The sequence below is a fragment of the Bos indicus x Bos taurus genome, chromosome 5 (assembly GCF_003369695.1).
Source record: "Bos indicus x Bos taurus breed Angus x Brahman F1 hybrid chromosome 5, Bos_hybrid_MaternalHap_v2.0, whole genome shotgun sequence".
Lineage (NCBI taxonomy): Eukaryota > Metazoa > Chordata > Mammalia > Artiodactyla > Bovidae > Bos > Bos indicus x Bos taurus.
In genome coordinates, this window is record NC_040080.1 from 87,126,672 (window position 1) to 87,148,297 (window position 21,626).

The following is a 21,626-nucleotide window of genomic DNA, read 5'->3' on the forward strand; positions in this document are numbered from 1 at the left end:
TTTGTGATGTTTCATATTTCTATTCATAATATTGAGTCAAAACCTTGAGTCATGTTAAATCCTTCAGTATCTGAAATCAGATGCCTCCCATATGAGAGGTGAACAGAGAGTCTGGAAAGGGTCAGATAGAAAGGAAACTTCTTCTGACCATGAGAAAGGCCAATCAGACTTTGAAGTCTAGTAGTAGATCTATAGGAATTTACTTTTAAAGTTATTTGATCATCTTGTTTCAATAAGAATCTAGTTTATCCCATTTTAGAATATAATCACCCAGGATATTAAGTTCATTTTAATGTAATAACTTGTTAGGTACATCTCATTATTTGTTCCAGATATCTTCAAGGAAAAGAAATGTAGAGTACAATAAACAATATTACATAGAGCCAGACTGTGATTTTAGGGAGGGAAAGCATTAACTGAGAAGAGAACTGAATGCTAGTCATTAAGGTATTGCCAATGAGTTGAATGGTTCTGCTATTTAATTTGGTTTTATTCTGCCTCAGTTTCCCCTTCAGTAAAATGAGATTCTTCCTCTGACTGAAATCTCACTCTAAGGCTCATTAACCTTTTTTCTATTATTTCTCGTGTGACACTTAACGTCCCAATTACGATGCATTTAACAATTTACTATTCGGTAGCTATCTTGTATTAAATGCAATAATTATTATTGGTTGCCATAATATTTCCTTTTCTTACTTTATCATTGGAGAAAACTGAATTAAAAAGTTTATTATGAATTGTTTCTAAAAACACTCAGAGAAATAATTTATTATAGACAATAGCTCCTATCTAAGCCACTATGCTCGGAGAAGGCAATGGCACCCCACTACAGCACTCTTGCATGGAAAATCCCATGAGTGGAGTAGCCTGGTAGGCTGCAGTTCATGGGGTTGCGAAGAGTCGGACATGACTGAGCGACTTCACTTTCACTTTTCACTTTCATGCATTGGAGAAGGAAATGGCAACCCACTCCAGTGTTCTTGCCTGGAGAAGCCCAGGGACGGGGGAGCCTGGTGGGCTGCCATCTGTGGGGTTGCACAGAGTCGGACACGACTGAAGTGACTTACCTTACCTTACCTAAGCCACTATGCTATTGACTTTCTGGTAATTCCCAAGAAATTTTAATTGCTCTTGCCAAATTATCTTTTGGCAAGATACAGGTATTATAGACTCATAGCCTACCTGCTTACTAAAACACATGATCTATCAAAATTGTATCTTAACATCATTAGCTTTTAAATGCTAAAAATCATTTCAGTGCTTGGAAAAGTCTGATGAGCATATTTCCATGTGGAGATTTTCAGATAGAATGTATCAGACAATGTGAGTAGAACAGAGAGCTTTTGACATGTTTTGCCTTTTTTTTTTTTTTTTTTTTTTGGTGCAGTTTCACATGTCTTTATTGTCATAATAATAATCATCAATGGAAGGAAAATAGATCATTTGACCATTTCCCCTCCCTCTCCTCCCAATTCTGCATTGAAAAAATTCCAATCAAATGAGTGGTGATGTCAGAAGGAGAGTCTAGATTTCCTTTCAGAACCAACATGTAATGGGCTAAACCATAAAATCGCCATTGATGGTCAGAAATGATTGACCACTGGCAGTTTCATATGGCTTAAGTCAAGGAGCTTTGAGTTTGCATTCCAGCCCTGAGAGTCACGTGCATATCAGCTCAGGGCAGTTACTCAACGTCTGAGTCTTGGTTTGTGAATTAGGAATAACACCGACTTTGGAAGGTTGATGCAAAACTTAGCAATGTATAGAAACACTATCTGGTGAGAATAAATGTTCAAGAAATAGTTAATGGTACAATATTATAATCAATATAAGTAACTTAGGGAGTTTCTTCCCTGGCCCTTTAGTAATTTCTGCATAATGGCAAAGGTGATAGTCGCTATGGTAGAGAGAAATGGAAAATGTTTACTAGACACAATTTTGAAAGCCCCAATAGCTTTAAAAGGCCTTCCATTGCCATCCTGTATGCGTTGGTATGTCCTAGTAAGGTCACAGATAAAGTCAGCTAAATGGGAAATGTACTGAAGCAAATCAAGAACAGAGTTTAAAAAAAAAAAAAAAAATCAAAACACTGAGCAAACATTCTTAACTTTTGGCAGAGGAACTGGACTGCCCAAATCCCCATGACTCTTAGGGTTATTAATAGTGACTCGTTTTGCCATATTTGGGGTAGTTATATACTTATTTATCATGCAGCATGTGTGAGGCTCTGAAGGCTTGATGGCCTTCTGAAAAATGTGTTACTCTGGAACAAGGAGGATGCCATGTTGTCGTCCGTGTCACACCTACCAGGCTGCACTCGTTACACGCTGAGGACCAGCCGGGCCCTGCAGCGGTGCCTGGAACGCGGCTCCATCTGCTCGGCCAGAGCCGTGATGAAGTCACCAGTTACGCAACAGTAGTAATTTGCAGCTATTTATGACCATTTTAATAGCTAAAGTCTAGATTAGAAGGCTGTGTTTACATGCTGTGCAGCAGAATGGTTCCATGAATCATTCCTGCAGTAACTTTTGGTCAAACCAATCAACCAAGTAATGAAAAGCCAACCAGTTGATCCTGAGGCTGAGATGAACGGTCTCCAAACTCGTCTCCACTTACTTGATGCTCCTTGAATCTGAGGCTAAACAGACTCTGAGAAATGTTCACATGTTGAAGTTTGGGGAAGTCATTCTGCCTTACCCATGATTTAATTTAAACTAGAGGCTAACCAAAATAGCTTGTTTGTAGCCTATCAAATGTTCACTGCACATGGACTTTAATTATTAAGGAAAAGGGCACATTGGCCAAAGGTAAAGAATGTCCATGTTAGAAATTAAGGCCTAATGCCCTCCATCCTGGGATGCAGTTCTGGTCTTCCTTCCCTGATAGGACTGCCTTCCCAGGAGCCAAGGCCATACTGACTCATTGTGTACATGCTGGTCTGTTTTTTTTTAAAACTTGAAAAAAATGTAACCCCGACTTGTTTAACGTTCTTTGTTCTGACAAGATAAAAAACTGTGCGGGAAACCTTGCTTTTCTGGAGCAGTTTTTTTTTCCAGAGTAATCTGGGAAGCTGACTTCTGGGCTAGTTTGGTTCAAATAAAACTCTTTTCTATTCTTGATTATTTTAGTTGACAACTTCCCTCCCTGTCCATGCACACAGCCTCCTCTCCGCTGCCCTCCCAGCAAACTAGGGCCCTGCAAACCCTACCCCTTCAAAATATTCAGAACCCTAAGACATAAAGTGAGTCAGCAGGGTTTTGGAAACTCCTGAAGAGCATCTGTAAACAAACTGTACTTCAGAAAATGTCTATTTTGGGCATGTGTTTATTTTTTCATTGTCATTGCTCTATTATGTGACTTCAATTAGTGACCCTGACAGCTCATTTGCATCAAGATCAGTAAAACACTCATTTGTCTGTTTCCACTGACTAGAGGTTTTAGTTAATTATCACTTCCTGACAGCAGGAAGGTCAGGCTATTTCCTTTTGTTTCAGGTGGCAGTTAATCCCCTCATTAAGAGTGATGGAAAATGAATAATTAAACTTTTGCCATTTTCTTATTTCAGGTAATGAGAGGCCCTGAGATCCCAGAGGTACCATTCAAGAAGCCTGGGATGTGTTGAGGACTCTGCTTCCTGCAGACACCTGAGTTTCTCTCCTCTGGTTTTATGGTAAAGTAAGTTAAGCTAAGGTTCTTCCCCTAAATGAAAATAACTTTGCCACTCACTAACTGTGTGACTTGGGGAAAGGCAGCTCACCTTTGGACATGAAAGTTTTTCTCATTGTAAAAGGGAGAGAATAATGTCCAATTTAGACAACTATTGGGAGAATTAAATGCATGAATGAAAGATAAAAACAAGAAGGCCTGCCATAGGATAAGAGTTCAATCAATGTGAATGAATTAGAGAACTTACCTGGTGGTCCAGTGGTTAGGACTCCCTGCTTTTGCCACCAAGGGCCTAGGTTCAATCCCTGGTCAGGGAACTAAGATCCTGCATGCTGTGGTGTGGCAAAAAAATAAATAAATAACAATGTGAATGAATTATGTTATGACTTTCATTATCACCCTGAGTAAATCACCTTCTGAATGTTGTGGTTATCAGGCCTCCATCAAACCTTTCCTTGCAGAGACCTTGCTCACACCTGGGTCAAAAGTTTACTTTGACCCACTGGGGCAAGAATTAGGTTAAATTGCCTTAGGCTCAGGAGAAAAAACCCAGGTCTTAGGGAATTCAACTTTTACCCATCCCCTTCTAATCACACCAGAAGAATAGGAGAGAGAGGGAAGGAGACGAGGGTAAAAAAACAGAAGGACACTGTACTCAGGACTCAGAAGATTGCACCTGGTGAGAGCAGGTGCCTCTGGCCCTTCTGGGTGTTCTTCATCTCATTGGAAGTTGGCTCACCCTTGGGCCTCCTAGTCCTGTTCTGTTGAGACTGGTCAGGGGACTGACTACCTTTGTACTTTGAGTCCTCTCTCACCCAACCATGCTTTAGGGGGCCTATAAGCTTTTAAGTGCTGACTAAAAGTAGACTCAGCCCTGCGAAGGAGATCATGGCCCCATGAGGAACACTTTCGAGACTACTGAGCTAATTTCTCTTGCTGTGCCAGGCAGTGGACTATACAAGGTAAGGATAGTGCCCTCCAAGATGCAGAGTTCTGGGGAAGCTCCATAGAGAAAAGGGGATCTCCACTGGGTTTTGAAAAACTGATAGGATTCAAATGCCAGAACAAAAAGAGGGAAGATGGTCCAAATCAGTAAAGAAAATGAGCAAAGTGGGAAGGGTCTGGGATGTGCCTGGAACTGGGAATCTTCCCAGGGACAGGACCATGGATTGTGTAAGGGAGTAATGGTAGCTGGGGTGCTCAGACAGACATGAACCAGTGAGAATGGATTCCAGGGTTGAGTTAAATCTTTAGACTTTATCCTACAGTCAGGATAAAGACATTGGAGTGTGGAAGCAAAGTGTGTTGTGATGTGTGTGTGCAATGGGCGGAGCTAAGCTTGGTGGGAGGAGCCTGGGGTCTGGGGTAACTATGACCTGGGAATGAAAAAGAAAAAAGATACACGGGGATGCTAATATGATTATATGCAAAGCTGATGGAGACCACTGCTCAACACTGAATTTAAAAACTGGTTTTGTCAATCGTTATTGCTGTTTTAGTTGCTAAGTCATGTCTGACTTTTTAACAACCCCATGGGCTGTAGCCCACCAGTCTCCTCTGTCCATGGGATTTCCCAGGCAAGAATACCGGAGTGGGTTGCCGTTGTCCAGGGGATCTTCCCCACCCAAGGGTCTAACCCTGTCTCCTGCACTGGCTGGCACATTCTTTTATCACTAAGCCATGAGGGAAGCCCAATTTTGTCATGCTTTAGTCAAATTTATCATTTAGTAAATCCTGTTTGGGTTTGTGTAGGAAGAACATTTTTCTCCTTTAAAAAAGGTTCTCATAAGAAGCAGCTCTAAAACTGCTTCCAGAGGAATAAAGGTCATAAAGGAAAAGTGAGCGGAGTACAAGTGATTGAAAGAGCGACCAAGTACAGGTGTCTTGAAAGAACGCACTGTGAGTTGCGGCTTTAATGAGACGAGTACAATCTCATAGTCATTTCATTCCCTCACCAATGTTGGGAAATACTCCCCGTGTCGTCCCTTAAAGAGTAGAAAAACATCTTAACAATGATACAGTTAGCAAGTTTTAGAATTTTTAACTGAAAAACTTAGAAAATTAAACCTGGATGAGAACTTAGATAACCTTTCATTCTTTTACAGACGGAGAGACAGAACCAGAGGGCAACCCACCAGGAAAGCCACTGAGCTGTGTGCACCAAGCCCATCACTCAAGGTAACTGCTTTGCCGCGTGGTCTGCTTTGCTGCCTCAATCCCGAAAGACCATTTTATTGCTGATCGGAAGAGTTGGTGCTTTCCATTTTCTCTTTCTAAAGTCAAGAACTCTTTTTTCAGATAAATTCCTCACATTTCTCCTTACTGCATACTTTTTTCCTGTTCATGGAATTAAGTCTTTCATTGCGAGGTAAGCCTTGTGTTGAACATACCTTGACTTATGGAGGCGTTACATAGTGGGATGGAAAGTGGAATCGTATGGGAAACTGTCTTGGCCAGCTCTCTCAACTGGTGTTTGCGGTCAGGCAAGGTGACAAAGCATCAGCAAAATACTGGCCCTGAACTCACCTGTGTCCACGCTGATTGTCATCCCAGTTCCTTGGAGGGAAGCATGGAACTGCCTGCCAGGGAGTCACATGAATCAATCACTGCCCCCTCCCCTCTGTGTGAGTCTCTAGCGGGAGGGAGATGGGGGCCTAAGATGATTCTAGTACCAATTCCAACGTGGGATGGGGTTTCCCATGTGTGCATGTATGTGTGTGTGCTAAGTTGCTTCAGTCATGTCCAGCCCTTTTCAACCCTATGGACTGTAACTAGCTAGGCTCCTCTATCCATGGGATTCTCCAGGCAAGAATACTGGAGTGGGTGCCATGCCCTCCTCCAGGGGATCTTCCCAACCCAGGGATCGAACCCACATCTCTAAGTCTACTGCATTGGCAGGCAGGTTCTTTACCACAAGTGCCACCTAGGAAGCCCATACCACCAGGCAATTCTCAGTCACCCTCTGGAGGTCCTACAACTCAATTCTGACACTATTTCCCTGGAGATAGCATCAGACCCCACAGCTAAGGGCTCAGTCCTACAAGACTGCCACCCCCCACCTCCCACTCATCTTCTCCAGATGCCAGTTACAGGTCCAGGTTGCCAGCTGGGCTTCTGAAGCATCAGCTGTAGATTGAGATTCCAACTACCCTCTCCTTGGATTCGATAAATTTGCTTGCATTCAATTAATTTGCTTGGATTCGATTAATTTGCTTGCATTCGATTAATTTGCTAAAGTGGCTTACAGAACTCTGAGACACACTTTACTGGCTAGATCACCAGTTTATTATAAAAGGATATAACTCAGGAAAAGCCCAGTGGAAGAAATGCTTAGGGCAAGATATGGAGAAAGAGCGCAGACCTTCCGTGCCCTCTCCGAGGCTACTACTACTCTCCTCTCTCCTCTACATGCTCACCCATCTGGAAGCTCTTCAAGCCCCCTACTATTTTTATATGAGTAGGCTTTTATATCATGGAGGCTTCCTCACATAACAAGATCAGTGATTAACTCCACTTCCAGCCCTGCTTCCCTCTCTAGAGAAGTGGTGGGGTGGGCTGAAAATCCAAAGCTTCTACGCATGGCTTGCTCTTTCTGGTGACCAGTCTCCATTCAGGAGCCACCCAGAGTCACCTCATTAGAAATAAAGATGCCCCTAGTGTGCCTGTCACTTATGAATTTACAAGGGTTTTAGGAGCCCTGTGTCAGGGATAGGGAAAAAAGCCAAGTGTGTATTTCCTATTATAAATCACAATATCACTGGGCCCCTCCTCTGACCTCACAGAAATCTTGGTTTCCTACAGGGTACCCATCAGCCTCAAAATTCCTCATTCTCCACCTTTCTTAACATGCTTCTCTCTGTATGTTAACAACCGCAATAAGTAGCCAGTGTCCTGGCCTGACCTCAGGCACAGGAAGTCCTGGTCACCAGAAGTTAAGCTTAATTAATAGAAACTCAAACAGCTGTATTTTACTAAAGTGTTTTATTTAAGTGTACATAGGGCAAGAGCATGTGTATTCAAGAATCTTTGAAAGGCTATAATTTTTAGCACAACCCAGTGAAGTACCCAAGTGGTGTGTTTTCATGAGTGTGTTGGTCCATTAAACACAGGCCAGTAATGAGATCTCTCTGGATGTCTGGCTTGATGGTATTTCCATCCAAAAATTGGATCAAATAGAAATATAATGATAGGTGGTAGGTTTCTTAAGCCAAATTCGGTTTTTCACATGTTATAAATATTAGCTTTTTCTGTAAACTTTAAAATTTTCAGAATTAGCTAGAATTTTGAATCTTTTTCTTTTATGATCATCTTAAATTTTTATTTTTTTGCTCATCAGATCATTATTATTCGGTATTATCGTGTTTCTGTTCTGGGAGTTTCCTGTCAGACCATAAATGGTGAGGCTAGTTGGGTCTTCTAATTCCAGGTATTCATCTCACTTCCTCTTTCTTTCTGTGTTTCTTAACCTATGGATTCTTCAGCTAACTTTGGAATCATCTGGTGGTGACTTAAACATTGAGCCTGGAAAAGGTTGAGTTGATTCTTTGTTCGGTCCTTCACAGGATGTGTTGGATGCCAGCTGTATGCCAGGAATGTGCTATGGAAATCATAGCACTTAGTGAATAAAAAAATAGCCCTGCCTTCATGAAGTTTACATTCCAGTTGGGCAGACAAGCAGTTATCAAATGATCATACAATAAGTATAAAAATAGTAACACATGGGATAAAGGAAAAAAATTACAGGTAAGTCAAGACCTAATTTCCAATGGTTACAATTTTATTAGTTAGGATGCTCTCTTTGGGAATCTATTTAAACTATTTTTTTAAAAAACTAAAATTGATGAAAACCAAAACAAATGTAAACCTTACAAACACATTTTCATTATACTGTAATGGCCATTTTTCATTTTCTGCCCAGCACTTCTTTCTATTTCTTATGGTAACAAAGCCCACTGCAGCTCTCAGAAATGGTGATGTGATCCAAAAGAGGACAATTTGAATCCTTCTCCAGGATTTGCTGCTGGGAAGACTTTCTCCTTGTTGATCTCAGAGGGGAGGGGATGTGAGTTTGAGATGCTGTTTTCCATGCTCATTCCTCTTCTCCCCTCAAGTTCTCCACTGGCAGCTCTAAACTTGAACAGAGTGAAGCCAGCCTGCAGAGAGAGGCAAAGACAAGAGAATCTCAGTGCGGGTTCCTGGCTTTGGATCAGTCTTCATGGATTTTTCCATGGTTCAGACACAGACTGTAAATTCCTATTTCCAGCTTTAGTGAATTTGACTCCATTGCTGCCAGTTGCTAATGGTGAGTCCACATTAACAGAAAGCAAGCACTTCATGCTGTCAAATTGTCTTAAGGTGGCTGGGCTGCCTGGGCGTATCTTCCAATGAATCCATTGAAGTTCTGATTTCCTTCCTTAATCTCCTTAAAGCAACTTTTCTGTACACAATGTCCACAAATTCTGTGTCTGAGGTCAGTGGGAGGAAGGGGATGCCATCAGTCTTGATGATCAAGTCTTCATTGTTGATTCATATTCGCGAGAGATTCCTGAAGTTCTGATGGGTGAATGCCCATGCCAGATGTCAAAGGAGTTACCATATTGCATCATGTGAAGAGGCTGGGGTTCTTTTTTTAACTTTTTGTTTTGTACTGGGATATAGCTAATTAATAATGACCAATGTTGTGCTAGTTTCCTGTGAACAGGAAAGGGACTCAGCCATTCATATACATGTGTCCATTCTCCCTCAGATTCCCCTCCCATCCAGGCTGCTGTGTGACATTGAGCAAAGTTCCGTATGCTGTACAGTAGTCCATTTTACGTGTAGCAGTGTGTACATGTCCATCCCAAACTTCCTAACTATCCCTTTCCATCCCCGACCTTCTGCCTGGAGGCTGGGGATCTTCGTGGAGTCCAAGTCTTGTTCATCTCCATGGAACATTGCCTGCTTTTCTGGGACAGTCTATGGGACAGGATTGCAAATATTCTGCTCTAGGAGGAAGGGGGTTGTTCTCTCTTCTTCCCAAAGGGATATAGGGGGAACTGATAGCTGGCCTTTAGGGTCCCAATTTCAGAAGATATATTGGGGGCAGACTCCCTGAGGTTTTGACCATTTTCCCAGAAGAAAGAGAGGGTGCAATGGATCCAGTTAGAGCACCAGGGACAGGCGCGGCATGGCCCCTGACTTCAGCTTGGCAGAGAGACCAGGTTCCAGCAGGGGGCAGCAGTGACAGCAGAGGCCTCTTCCTCCAGTGAGGGTAGCTCAGGGATTTCAGCTTAGTCATTGGAGTCAGCAGCCTGGGGTCAGCATCCCACACATTAGCTGGTACCTCATGGATGTGTTCAGACACAGTGTCTCCTAAAAGAGGAAACTGGTAGAAGAATGTGTTTTCACTCCTCAAAACTCATTTACATGCAGGTGACAATGTTCTGCCAGTTACAAGCTACGTGTCCTCACAAAAGACATTTGAACTCTCTAAACCTCATCTTCCTCATATGTAAATAGGAATAAAAATAATAATTACCTTACTGGATTGTTGGAAGTTAAAATGCAAATATGAGAGAATGAAGTGCTAGCCTGGTACCAGCAAGTACTCAAGAAATAGTGTGAGACGCACAGCCTGCAACTGAGCTGGTGAAAGGGTTACCACCTAGGAGCACAGAACCTGAGAACTTGCTACCTGGTGATGAGGAATCCAGGGTGGGGAGTGGGTGATCATTGCTTTCTGCAGTTGAGAACACAGATCCATTGCTGGAGTGGGCTCTGGATGCATGCAAGAGCACATGGAGGGAAGAGTAGCCCAAACACTGCTGAGCTTCTCAGGAGGTGATCCATACACACTCAGCAAAGACCTAAGACAAGGATTAGGTACTTTGTGTACAAAAATTTTGCTTCAAAGAGATTGATGAAGAAAATCAGAGCTTCAGTGGGTTCATTGGAAAATACGCCCCAGCAACCCAGTCAACCTAAGAAACTTTTACATGAAGAGCTTACTTTCTGTATTAATGTGGACTTATCAACAGTATGTAGCAAAATGGATTCAAACTCACTTAAGTTGGAAATAGGAATTTAAGTCTCCTGTATCTGAAGCATGGAAAAAGCAACAGAAGACTGGTCCAAACCTAGGAACTCCCTCCTTGATATTCTCTTTGTCGAGGATCTGAGGAAAGCAAAATAACGGAGTTAATGAAGAACAGTAAATCTTTCCCAGTGACTTGCTTGCCAGGACCTTTTGTACATTCCTCCTCAGAGGCTGTTTGGAAGCAACACATGTCCCAAATATGCCTTGGGTTCACTTTTCCCCGTATCTTTGCCAGCCCTGCATGTTAGCCATTTTTCACTTTTCCTAATCTGATAAATCAAGCTGTAGTTTAATTTTCAGCTTCCTGACCACTGGTAAGACTGAGGCTCTTTTCAAATGGGCATTTGTATGTCCTCTTAGATTTCCATTACTTGACTTTTACAAAGAATATAATCATCTTTAGAATCTCTCCTGTTGTTTCATTTCTGTTTTCTCCTCTGCTTTAAACTTTGTCTCTGATGAACCTCTTTTAGGAGTGTATAATACCTCAAAGCACACACAGACTTTGTCTTCCTTTGGCAGATTTCTGGTAATAGGTAGAATCCTTTCATCTTTGGGCTTCATCACCATTCAGATACTGAAATGAAAACTAAAATTTGCCAGTTTGGCTTTAACCTCAATTTAAATCTTTCTTGGTTGAATAAAAATCATCCACTTGATAGTATTTTATGTGTTCGCACTTTGTAAAGATCAGCGTTGAAGGCAGAGTACAGTATAAAGGAGTTTCAAGAGGTTTAGAGTGCTAGATTTTAAAATTAGAGTACTAGGATTTTAAAATGCCTGTTTGCATCATTCCACCAATTTCTGTATTACTTTCAGCAAATTGTTCCCCTTTCTCTCTCACAATGGGAGTGAGGAGGAGGATTAAGCTGTATCAGTGATTGTCAACTCTGGCTACACATTAGTTACCTAAAAAAATTTGAAAACTACTGATGCCTACCCACTGGCCAGTTAAATCAGAATTTCTGGGCATGGGATCTATGCATCAGTATTTTTATCAAGAGCCTCAAGTGGTTCTGATGGACATGAAGAATGGGAATCACTAAATGGTCTTGTATATATCCCTTCTAGTAAACATTTCTATGATCCTAAAACACTTGAGCAGTGTGTGGAACCCTTGAGTGACTTTTAACCAAGTAAAATAGAGATTCTACTTTATTTTCCACATAATGGAATAGAGTTTAGAACTAGCTTAAACAGATGGCTTAAGGGATATTTGCTCGTGGCTGAAATAGTTCATGAATCCTTTTGCTTTTCCAAATCCTCTTATGGTGTTCATGCCTCCAAATGAATTGTTACTATGGGCTTTTGTAGAGCTAAAAAGTAGATAAACACACATTCAAGTTCATAGCAATATTATTCATAATAGCAAAAACATGGAAGTAACCCAAAGGTCCCATCAATAGAAGAATGGATAAGCAAAATGTGGTATTTACATATAATGGAATATTATTCAGCCTTAAAAAGGAAGGAAGTTCTGCTTCCTTTGTATGTTACAATATGGATGAAACTTGAGGACATTTTCTACATTAAATGTCAGTTACAAGAAGAAAAAAACTGCATTCCACTTACATGAAATACTTAGAATAGTTACAGTCATAGAGACAGAAAGTAGAATTGTGGTTGCCAAGGGCTAGGGGGATGTTGGGGATGGGTACATAGTTTCACTTTTGCAAGATGAAAAGAGTTCTGTGCATGGATGTTGGTGTTGGCTGCACAGCATGATGGATATGTTTAACGCCTCTCAGTTGCACACTTAAAAATGGTTAAGATGGTAAATGTTATGTATATGTGTATTTTACTGCAATAGAAAACATTTTTTAAGTAGATAAACAAAGAGAGATAAGCAAATGAACAATCTATCATGTAAATCACTGATTCAGAGGATGGCCAACAACCACTTCTTCTGTCCCTACTTGGCTGAGTTTAGAGCGTGTAAAGTGAATTTTGCAGGTAAGGTTGTCAATGAAGAGGGAAGTTGTGTTTGCATTAAGATCCACTTCAATAAACAATCAATAGATTGATTGTAATCAATAGATTACAATCAGCCAATCACTTGATTACGAATTGCAAGCACATCACCCAGAAAGTATTGGGTAATAGCTTGTAGTTAACAAGGACAATGTGTCCAGTATAGGCTCTGACCCAACTTTACTAACAAAATATGATACTCTCTGCGCAAGAACTTCGAGTATTACTGGGGAAGACAAGACCCTGAAGACACAAAGATAGTCCATAACATTCCTCTTTATTGCCTGGTAGAGACTTATAAGGGTTTCCCTGGTGGCTAAAGACGGTAAAGAATCCGCCTGCAATGTGGGAGACCTAGGTTCAATCCCTGGTTTGGGAAGATCCCCTAGAGGAGGGCATGACAACCCACTTCAGTATTCTTGCCTGGAGAATCCCATGGACAGAGGAGCCTGGCGGGCTACAGTCCATAGGGTCGCAAAGAGTCAGACATGACTACACAACAGAGACTTACAAATGTAAGAGAAGCAGCCTCATGTGAAAGTCAAGTAAGGAAGGTTTCGGGAGCCTTCTGCATCTCCATTTGGGAGTAAAATCAATGTGAGGGTATGCTTCTCGCTGAGAAGCTGCTTTGATCATGAAAACACGAGCTTCATTTTTAGATCAAACTAGCATTTTCTTTCAGGTAATTATTGACCAGGCTGCTCTTTCATGAGTCAATACCCAACACATGGCAGAGGTGGGTCCAGTGTGAAGTTTAATTTCCCAGGCTATATAGTTTCAGTGAAACATGAGGTCAGAGCAGCAAAGGTTTGAGCTCTTCAGCTCCCCCTCCACCAAAAAAAAAAAAGCATATGCAGCATGAAAGAATGTGCTAGTGTTCTTTGAAGTTTGACTTACATAACTTCAAATTTCAAAGAGAAATGCAGTTTTCCTCCCACTGAATTCAGTTGCTTTAGAAGCAATCTGATTTTTTTTTTAATTAAATTTTGGTAGAACTGAAGAGTCCACTTAGCATTTGGGTTATCCTAGTAATATAAACCCAGGGACACTGTGAACCTCATATTTTGAGCCACAAGGACACAAAGATGAAGATGGTATCGCATTGACCTAGAAGGACTCGCTCTAGGGAGAATCAGCTCCCACACAAAAGAGTGTTGTGAAGGACTGCCTCTTAAATGCTTCAACATGCCTCTGCTGGCTTTTTATGATAGAAGGAACATCTCTATGGTTTTCACTGACCCTCAGAAGAAATAAATGCTTATTAGATTTTTATTTATATGTATATATCTTTTTATATTTATTTTAATTGAAGTATAGCTGATTTACAATGTTTCAGGCATATAGCAAAGTGATTCAGCTCTCTATATAAATTTCAGATTCTTTTCCATTATAGGTTATTGCAAGACGTTGAACATAGCTGCCTGTGCTATTCAGTAGGTCCTTGTTGCTCATCCACTTTTACATAGTAGTGTGTATCTGTTCATTTCAAATTCCTAATTTTCTCTCTGTAATACTTTGGCCACCTGATGCGAAGCGCCAACTCATTGAAAAAGACCCCAATGCTGGGAAAAATTAAGGACAGGAGGAGAAGGGGGAGATAGAGGACAAGACGGTTGAATGGCATTACCGACTCAATGGACATGAGTTTGAGCAAACTCCAGGGGTTGGTGAAGGACAGGGAAGCCTGGTGTGCTGCAGTCCATGGAGTCGCGAAGAGTTGGACACAGTTTAGTGACTGAACAATAATAATTTGTCCTTTCCCTTTTCGTAACCATAAATTTGTTTTCTTTGTCAGTGAATCTTTCAATTTAATTTATATGTCTTTATATTTTGTTAAATTGTGGCAAAATACACAGGAAGTTTCTCATTCTACCCATTTTTAAGTGTACAGTTTAGTGGCATTAGGGCTTCCCTTGTGGCTCAGCTGGTAAAGAATCCACCTGCAATGCAGGAGACCTGGGTTTGATTCCTGGGTTAGGAAGAACCCCTGGAGAAGGGAAAGGCTACCTACTCCAGTATTCTGGCCTGGAGGATTCTATGGACTGTATACTCCATGGGGTCTCAAAGAGACACAACTGAGCGACTTTCACTTTCACTTTCTTTAGTGGCATTAAAACATTCACACTGTTGTGCAGCCATCACCACCATCCATCCTCAAAACTCTTCATTCTGTAAAACTGAAACTCTACATCCATTCAGCAATAACTCCCCATTGCTCCTTCCCCAGCTTCTGGCAACCATCATCCTACTCGCTGTCTCTATGAATTTGACTGTTCTGGGGGCCTCATATTAGTGGAATCATTTAGTATTTGTCCTTTCATAGCAGATTTATTTCATTCAGTGTAGTGTCCTCAAGGTTGAGTTTTTTTAGAGAGCTAATATTTTCAAGTACTCATAAACAATCAATTGTACTTGTCCTAGCCAAGGTGGTTACAGATCTTAATAGGAAGCTGCTTCTCTCAAGGGTAAGAGGTACTGATAAGACATTCTGTGCATAGCTGAGAAAAACTGGCCTCACTCAGGAATTGGCTGAACCCATCCAAAGCTTCCCCAGTGGCTCCAAGGGTAAAGAATCTGCCTGCAATACAGGAAACAAAGGAAATTCGCATTTGATCCCTGGGTCAGGAAGATCTCCTGGAGAAGGAAATGACAACCCACTCCAGTAGTCTTGCCTGAGAAATCCCATGGACAGAGGAGCAGGCTACAGTTCATGGGGTCACAGAAGAACCGGACCTGACTGAGGGACTAAGCACAGCACAGCACGAGGCTCTATGAGCTCTCAAGGACCCCAGCATGGCTCCTAATAACTGTTTGTGGAGGTCGTGAAGCTCTTCCACAAAAGGGAGAGAAAAGGCAGCCGGTCTGACTCAGAGCTGCCACGCCAGCCCCCAACCCACACGGCTCTGCACTTGATTACGGGTGTGTATAACCATCTGGTATGTGGGTTTAGCAGTAAGAATGAGAGAATCAGGCTCCCATGTCACATGTTGCTATTATTTTATTTAACACTTGTTATGTGGCCAACACTGCACCAAGCCCAGCATAAGCCTGGAATTATTTGATAAAGTCTCTGTTATACAAGAGACGCTTCTGCCAAACTTGCTACAGGGGATCAGTTCCTCCAGTCCAATGAAAAGTAGTCTCATTTCCTCACGCCTTTCAAATACAGTCATGATTGTGTAAATTCTGAAAGCTTTGCTATAGAATTTTTTTTAAGTGCTATTTCAGTAAGAGTCTTGAGGCACATTTCACTGTAGTTCATTAGGCTTCTGTCTTGGAGGAGAATATATCCCTCCATATTCCATGGTGTTAGAGCAGAAAATGAAGCAACCATTTCTACTCACTACATCCCTTGTGGTTTCTATTTAACAAAATAGTAATTTTGGCTGAAAGTTTATCTAGTGATTTTAATCATAGTCTATGTGTTAGACATTAGCAAAGAGAAATCTGTGTTTTCTTCATATGAAAGTCACTTCGGAGTACATTACTTTACCAGAATATCTCCCAATGTCGTAATCCTTTAACTGAAAAGTTGGTAATATCCCATTACTTGCCACTATTTATAACAGACATAATACTTTCCTTTCTCTTATGCCTTTTGAAAGGGTCCCCATTCTCCCCTGGGCTCCAGGGATTACTGGAATATGCAAGCACCTTCTCCCTTCAATGGGGCTTCCCCCGTGGCTCAGCGGTAAAGAATCCACCTGCAGTGCAGGAGATGCAAGAGACACAGGTTCTGTCCCTGGACCAAGAAGATCCTCTGAAGGGAAGCATGGCAACCCACTTCAGTATTCTTGCCTGAAGAATCCCATGGACAGAGGAGCCTGGTGGGCTAGTCCACAGGGTTGCAGAGTCGGACACAACTGAAGTGACTGAGCACACACACATGCTCCCTTCAACTGGGAGACTTAAGTTTCATTTCTATAGTAGAGAGCCTCAATCTTCAGTGAGCTTCCTGGGAAAGAGACAGTCTTTGATCTGCCCCCGGCACAACCTCCTGCCCTGCTGGCTGCAAAACCAGATAGAAAATCCTTCCCCTTCCTCTTAACTAATATTCCTGCTCTCTGGTACATTTGCCTTTACAGTCTAATACTGCTAACTGGCAAATAGAACTAGCTTTCTCTAAAATCCTACACAGTCCCCTCTGAATTATATGGGATGTCCTATTCATTCCATAAGTAAATGTTTTTCATAACTGGGTTAGCTCTCTGGAATGTACTGAGGAATCAGACAGACCTCCTTATCCTTAAGGACCAGGGAGAGGATGTCTATTCCATTATTATGCAAATCAGGACATAATGCATGGGAAAGAGAAGGCTGTGGGAACTCAGAAGATGGGCAAATCTCTGAATTTAGGAGTGAGAATAATGGACTTGAACACATACTATGTATCTGGCACTATGTTAGGCAGCTTTGATGAATTATCTAGTTCAGTTCTCACATCCCTCATATGATTAGCATTTAACCCCTAATTTAGAAATGAGGACACCAAGACTTGTCCATATATGATTGTTCACTCAGCTTTTATCCTTCTCATTGCAGTAATCCATGCTGGTAACACTTCCTACCTCATGTCCTGTCCTGACCCTGATCCCAGCCCCCCAAAATAAGGAGAAAGATTGGAAGGCTTCAGTCAACTTTTACCAGATTTGAACTACCTCCTAGTTGGCGTCAGAGATTTGTGGGACGTGTAGGCAGAGGAAATGCACGTGTTCAAAGGATAGTTAAAAATGGAATTTTTTTTAAGAGTTTGCTTTTGAGAGTCATATATTGTATTTTGAGAATCACACAGAGAAAGCCCTTTGTATGTTTGTATAATTCTGTCTTCTCCTGTGATTCCAATTACAAAGGAAAAAACTAAGCTTGAGACTTTAGTAATTTTACTGAAGATTTGCTGGAGGTAAGAGACACAAAGCCAAAATAAAGAGAGGGATACTCTTCGGTGGAGAGAGCAGCTACCAAATTTCAGATTCAGCATGGCTTCCTGAGCACCCACCACATACTGTTACCTTTGAGGCTTGTCTTCTACCATTTTATGTTCATAGCAAACCTGGGAGGCAGATGCTAATCTCCTCCAACTGCAACATGATAGAACTGAGGCCCAGATGATTATTGGGTCAACCAAAAAGCTCATTTGAGCTTTTCCATAAGTTCACATAGAAAAACCCAAAGGAGCCTTTTGGCCAACCCAGTAGTAAGTGATGAACTTAGATTCACACTAAGGCCCTCTGCCTCCACAGGCGGCTTCTGATTTAGAAGCAGAGATCTGGACAGAAGCTTTTCAGCTGATTACAGTCTGGTCCAACAAAGCTGGACATGCAGCTTTCTTTAGACTCTATTCTGTCTCCTTAGCACACTGAATAAGAGAGAACATTAGCCTTGGGAATACACCTGTGTCAGGCCCATAGGATATATGCACAGACCTTGATTCCAGCTCAAGATTACGTTGCCCTGGATTAGCAGAGGCTGCCTCCATTCTGCCCCTGCCATCACTTGACCCGTAGAACTTTCTCAAGAAAAAAGCAAATGTTCTTATCTCAGAAGGCTTAAGGTCGTTGCCACCCAGCCCTCCAGGAACAGCAGGGATGGAGGTGCCTATTACCAGAGACTGCCACCAAGCAACGGTTCTGAGGGTAAACCTTTATGAGCTGGATCTTGCCAGCATCTGGCTTTCCATTGTGAGCATTTTACTCTAAGACCTAGCAAGTTTTAAGAGAATCTTCTTTCATGTTCCCTGAAGTTCATTAAGCAAAGTATGATCACAGAGTCTGAAGATACAGGTGGGAGGAAGGTTTGGGACGTTAGACTGTGCAAGTGAAAACTGTAACACTGTTTAAATTACTCTAAAGTTGATATCATCTTCAAAAATAATAAAGAAGAAATATTGCACAATAAGTCAGTCCAAATCTCAATCCCTGTGACCTAAATATAATATGATGTTACCAGTTTAAGTATTTTAAGGAGCATAGTAAAGCCTGGCACTTAGGTTATCAATATGTGTTTGTATTAATATACATTGTAAGTGAACAAATGGATGGTGGTTTTAAGACCTTGTGAAAATCAACAGGGTCAAACTTGTCTGGATTAGGCTTAATTTGAAATCTGTATAATAAAGATAGAGGAATTTTCAGGCAGAAGAATCAGGGGACAGTTAGTCTTCTTCTAGTGCTCCTCTGTGTGTGTGTGTGCTAAGGTGCTTCAGTCGTGCCCGACTCTTTGTGACCCCATGGACACCCACCATGTAGCCCACCAGGCTCCTCTGTCCATGGGATTCTCCAGGCAAAGATACTGGAGAGGGTTGCTATGCCCTTCTCCAGGGGATCTTCCCAACCCAGGGATAAAACCCGTGTCTTACGTCTCCTGCATTGGCAAGAGGGTTCTTTACCACAAGCACCATCTGGCAAGCCCACAGTGCTCCTTTATTCTCCACCAAAACCCATATTAAACCACTTTCTGGTGATATCTGCTCTGGATTCTGGCCTCTGCTGGTGTGGTTTCTTCTGACTTCCCATTCTCCTCTGCTCCTTCAATGTCTGTGACTTTTTGCACTTGGCATTTTGTAATTTTCGGGGGAAAGGAGGCAAACAGAAAGGTTTGTCCTAAAGCCATAGAGTCCTGCTCACAAGGAACAACTAGAACTGCTTCAAAACAGGAAGGTATTGTCAACACTGATTACCTCCTCTTGGCAGAATGATGAGGTCTAAATCAACCGGTCAGAATTCTCTAACCTCCTTGGAGATGAGCTCAAGGAGCAAGCCCTTCTCATGGACACCGAAAGAGTTTTAGTGGGCATTTTAAAGGACCATAAGTTCTATCACAAGTAGCATACGCTTTAATGTCCTCTGGAAACGTGTTAATGAAACTTTAATGCAATTACAGATCCCTTTTGTTAATCCTGGTTGTTTCTCACAGAGGAAGATGTTTCTCACTCACTGGGTATTAGAGGAGTCAGGTCTCTGAGGGGGAATTTAACCAAAGTCTCCCAGAACAATTGGTAAGCAGATAGATTAACACATGAATGAATTAAGCTTTTAAGGAATGTATATAGGATAGCTTTATTCAACTGGCCTGTACAGTCTTAAATTCCTTTTAAGGACAACTTGGCTGAGAATTTAAAATCTTTAATATTTTAAAGAACTTTCAAACGGCGTTTAGCTCCCAGAGTTTTGACTATTAAGATTCTTCCTTCGTTTACACTCATGCAAGTACATTGTAGAAGTTCCAGAACTAGCATCCTTTTTTAAGATTAAAATTGTTTTTCTTAGTATTGATTAAATTTCTTTAAAAATATCCAGCCTTGGGGCTCTTTTATTTCAACCATGTATGATCTCATGTGAAACATTTAAGTTCTCAGCCTAAGTGTATACACAGCATTAATATTATTGAATCAGCTTTTCTATATTTCTGCTTAAATATTCAATGTACTTTTAAATGTTTTCCAAGGTATAGCCTTCTGATATTTACAAACAAACGAACAAGAAACAAAGTTATTTGCTTTATTTGTTATCTCTCCTTTTCTCCCTTGGTCTCCTCCTTCTCTTCTACTTCTTCCTAGTCTTCTTTTCCTTAATCTTATTCTTATCCCTCTCCTTCTTCCAGAAAGATTTCAATTAGGGAATAATCTGTTTCTTTGCTATTAAAAATGTGGTATGGATTGAATCTCCTTATTTATCTTAGAGATCAAGTTTGGTATTCATCTAATGTGAAAGCATTTATTCTCTAAGTGACGTGATGATTTTCTATAGTGGATGGGAGAATCCCTTTCAGATTTATACTTCTTACATCTTCTTATAATCCTTTTATGTGTAACTTCAGTGAAAAACAATTGTATGTACAGTGTGAACTGCCATGCTAGGGTCCAGTCCCAAGAAATTGTATAGACTGATTTTCACCAGTAAGAGCGTGTGTTAGTGAGCTTGGACTGTCATAGCAAACTGCCATAAGACTGAGTGACTTTAACAACAGGAATGTATTTCTGCCAGTCAGGAGGCAGGGAAGTCCATATCTTGTTGCTGGCTGATTTAGTTTCTGGTGAAGACTCTCTTCCTGTCTGTCTGATGGCTGTCTTTTGGCTGTGTCCTCACATGGTGGAAAGAGAGCTCTAGTGCCTGTTCTTTTTCTTAAAAGGACATCAGCCTTACTGGACTAGGGCTCCCCCTCATTTAACCTGTACCAATCACCTCCTCACAAGCCCTGTCATTAGATACAGTCACACTGCAGGTTATGGCTTCAACACATGGATTTTGAGGAGACACAATTCAGTCCTTAACAGAGTGCTTGAACTTTTATTAAACATCAGTAAAGCCGCATTCCTGTAAAGTAACACACTATGAATCTACATTAATTATATTAACGAAATTTAAATATATAAGATATGTAGGATATAAAACTATTTCTGAATCAATCATTCTGTGATTTATTAGTTGATTTCTTCAGCATTTTGTTTCAAAACATGATGCTGTTCTCTCAGTGTTTCCAATTTAAAATAATCTTTACTAATAAGATTTTTTTTTGAGTCTACATAATGCCAAGTATCCAGAAGCCAAATGCAAAATTCTTTCATCTAAATATTGACTGACACAACCGCTGTGTGACAAGTCTTGACTACAGAAGTGACGTTGATTAAGCTCTGTGCACACCAATAATTGTCTGTTCCCTTTGGAGAGGTACACAGTCTGTCAGAACACCTGAATTATCTCTACTTTGCAAATAAATTTAATGAAGGAGATGCTTTATAGGTCACAGTTTGGGAAAGGTGACATCTTTATTATGAAATGAGCCAAGGTTTAATTTGTAATCTGTAAAACAAACACAAATAGATTGGCCTAGATTGGTCTGTTTTTTCAGTTCCAAAATTGTGTAATATACTTTATTTTGAGATTTTCATTTTCAAAAAACACAGTCAGATCAG

The 21,626-nt window shown here is 41.1% G+C and overlaps 1 protein-coding gene across 14 annotated transcripts in view; it reads left to right on the top strand.

Annotated features, from left to right (window-relative positions):
- The window catches only part of PCED1B (PC-esterase domain containing 1B), a 203,846-nt gene that overhangs the window by 28,376 nt on the left and 153,844 nt on the right, over positions 1–21,626 (top strand). For 12 of the 14 annotated variants that reach the window (XR_003511202.1, XR_003511204.1, XR_003511206.1 and 9 more), the window contains exons 2-3: positions 3,566–3,675; positions 5,772–5,844. The gene's annotated coding sequence lies outside the window, so the exon portion shown is untranslated. Of the gene's footprint in view, positions 1–3,565; positions 3,676–5,771; positions 5,845–5,964; positions 6,035–21,626 lie in introns of all 14 variants that reach the window. The other 2 variants (XM_027542662.1, XM_027542663.1) reach the window with 2 other exon arrangements.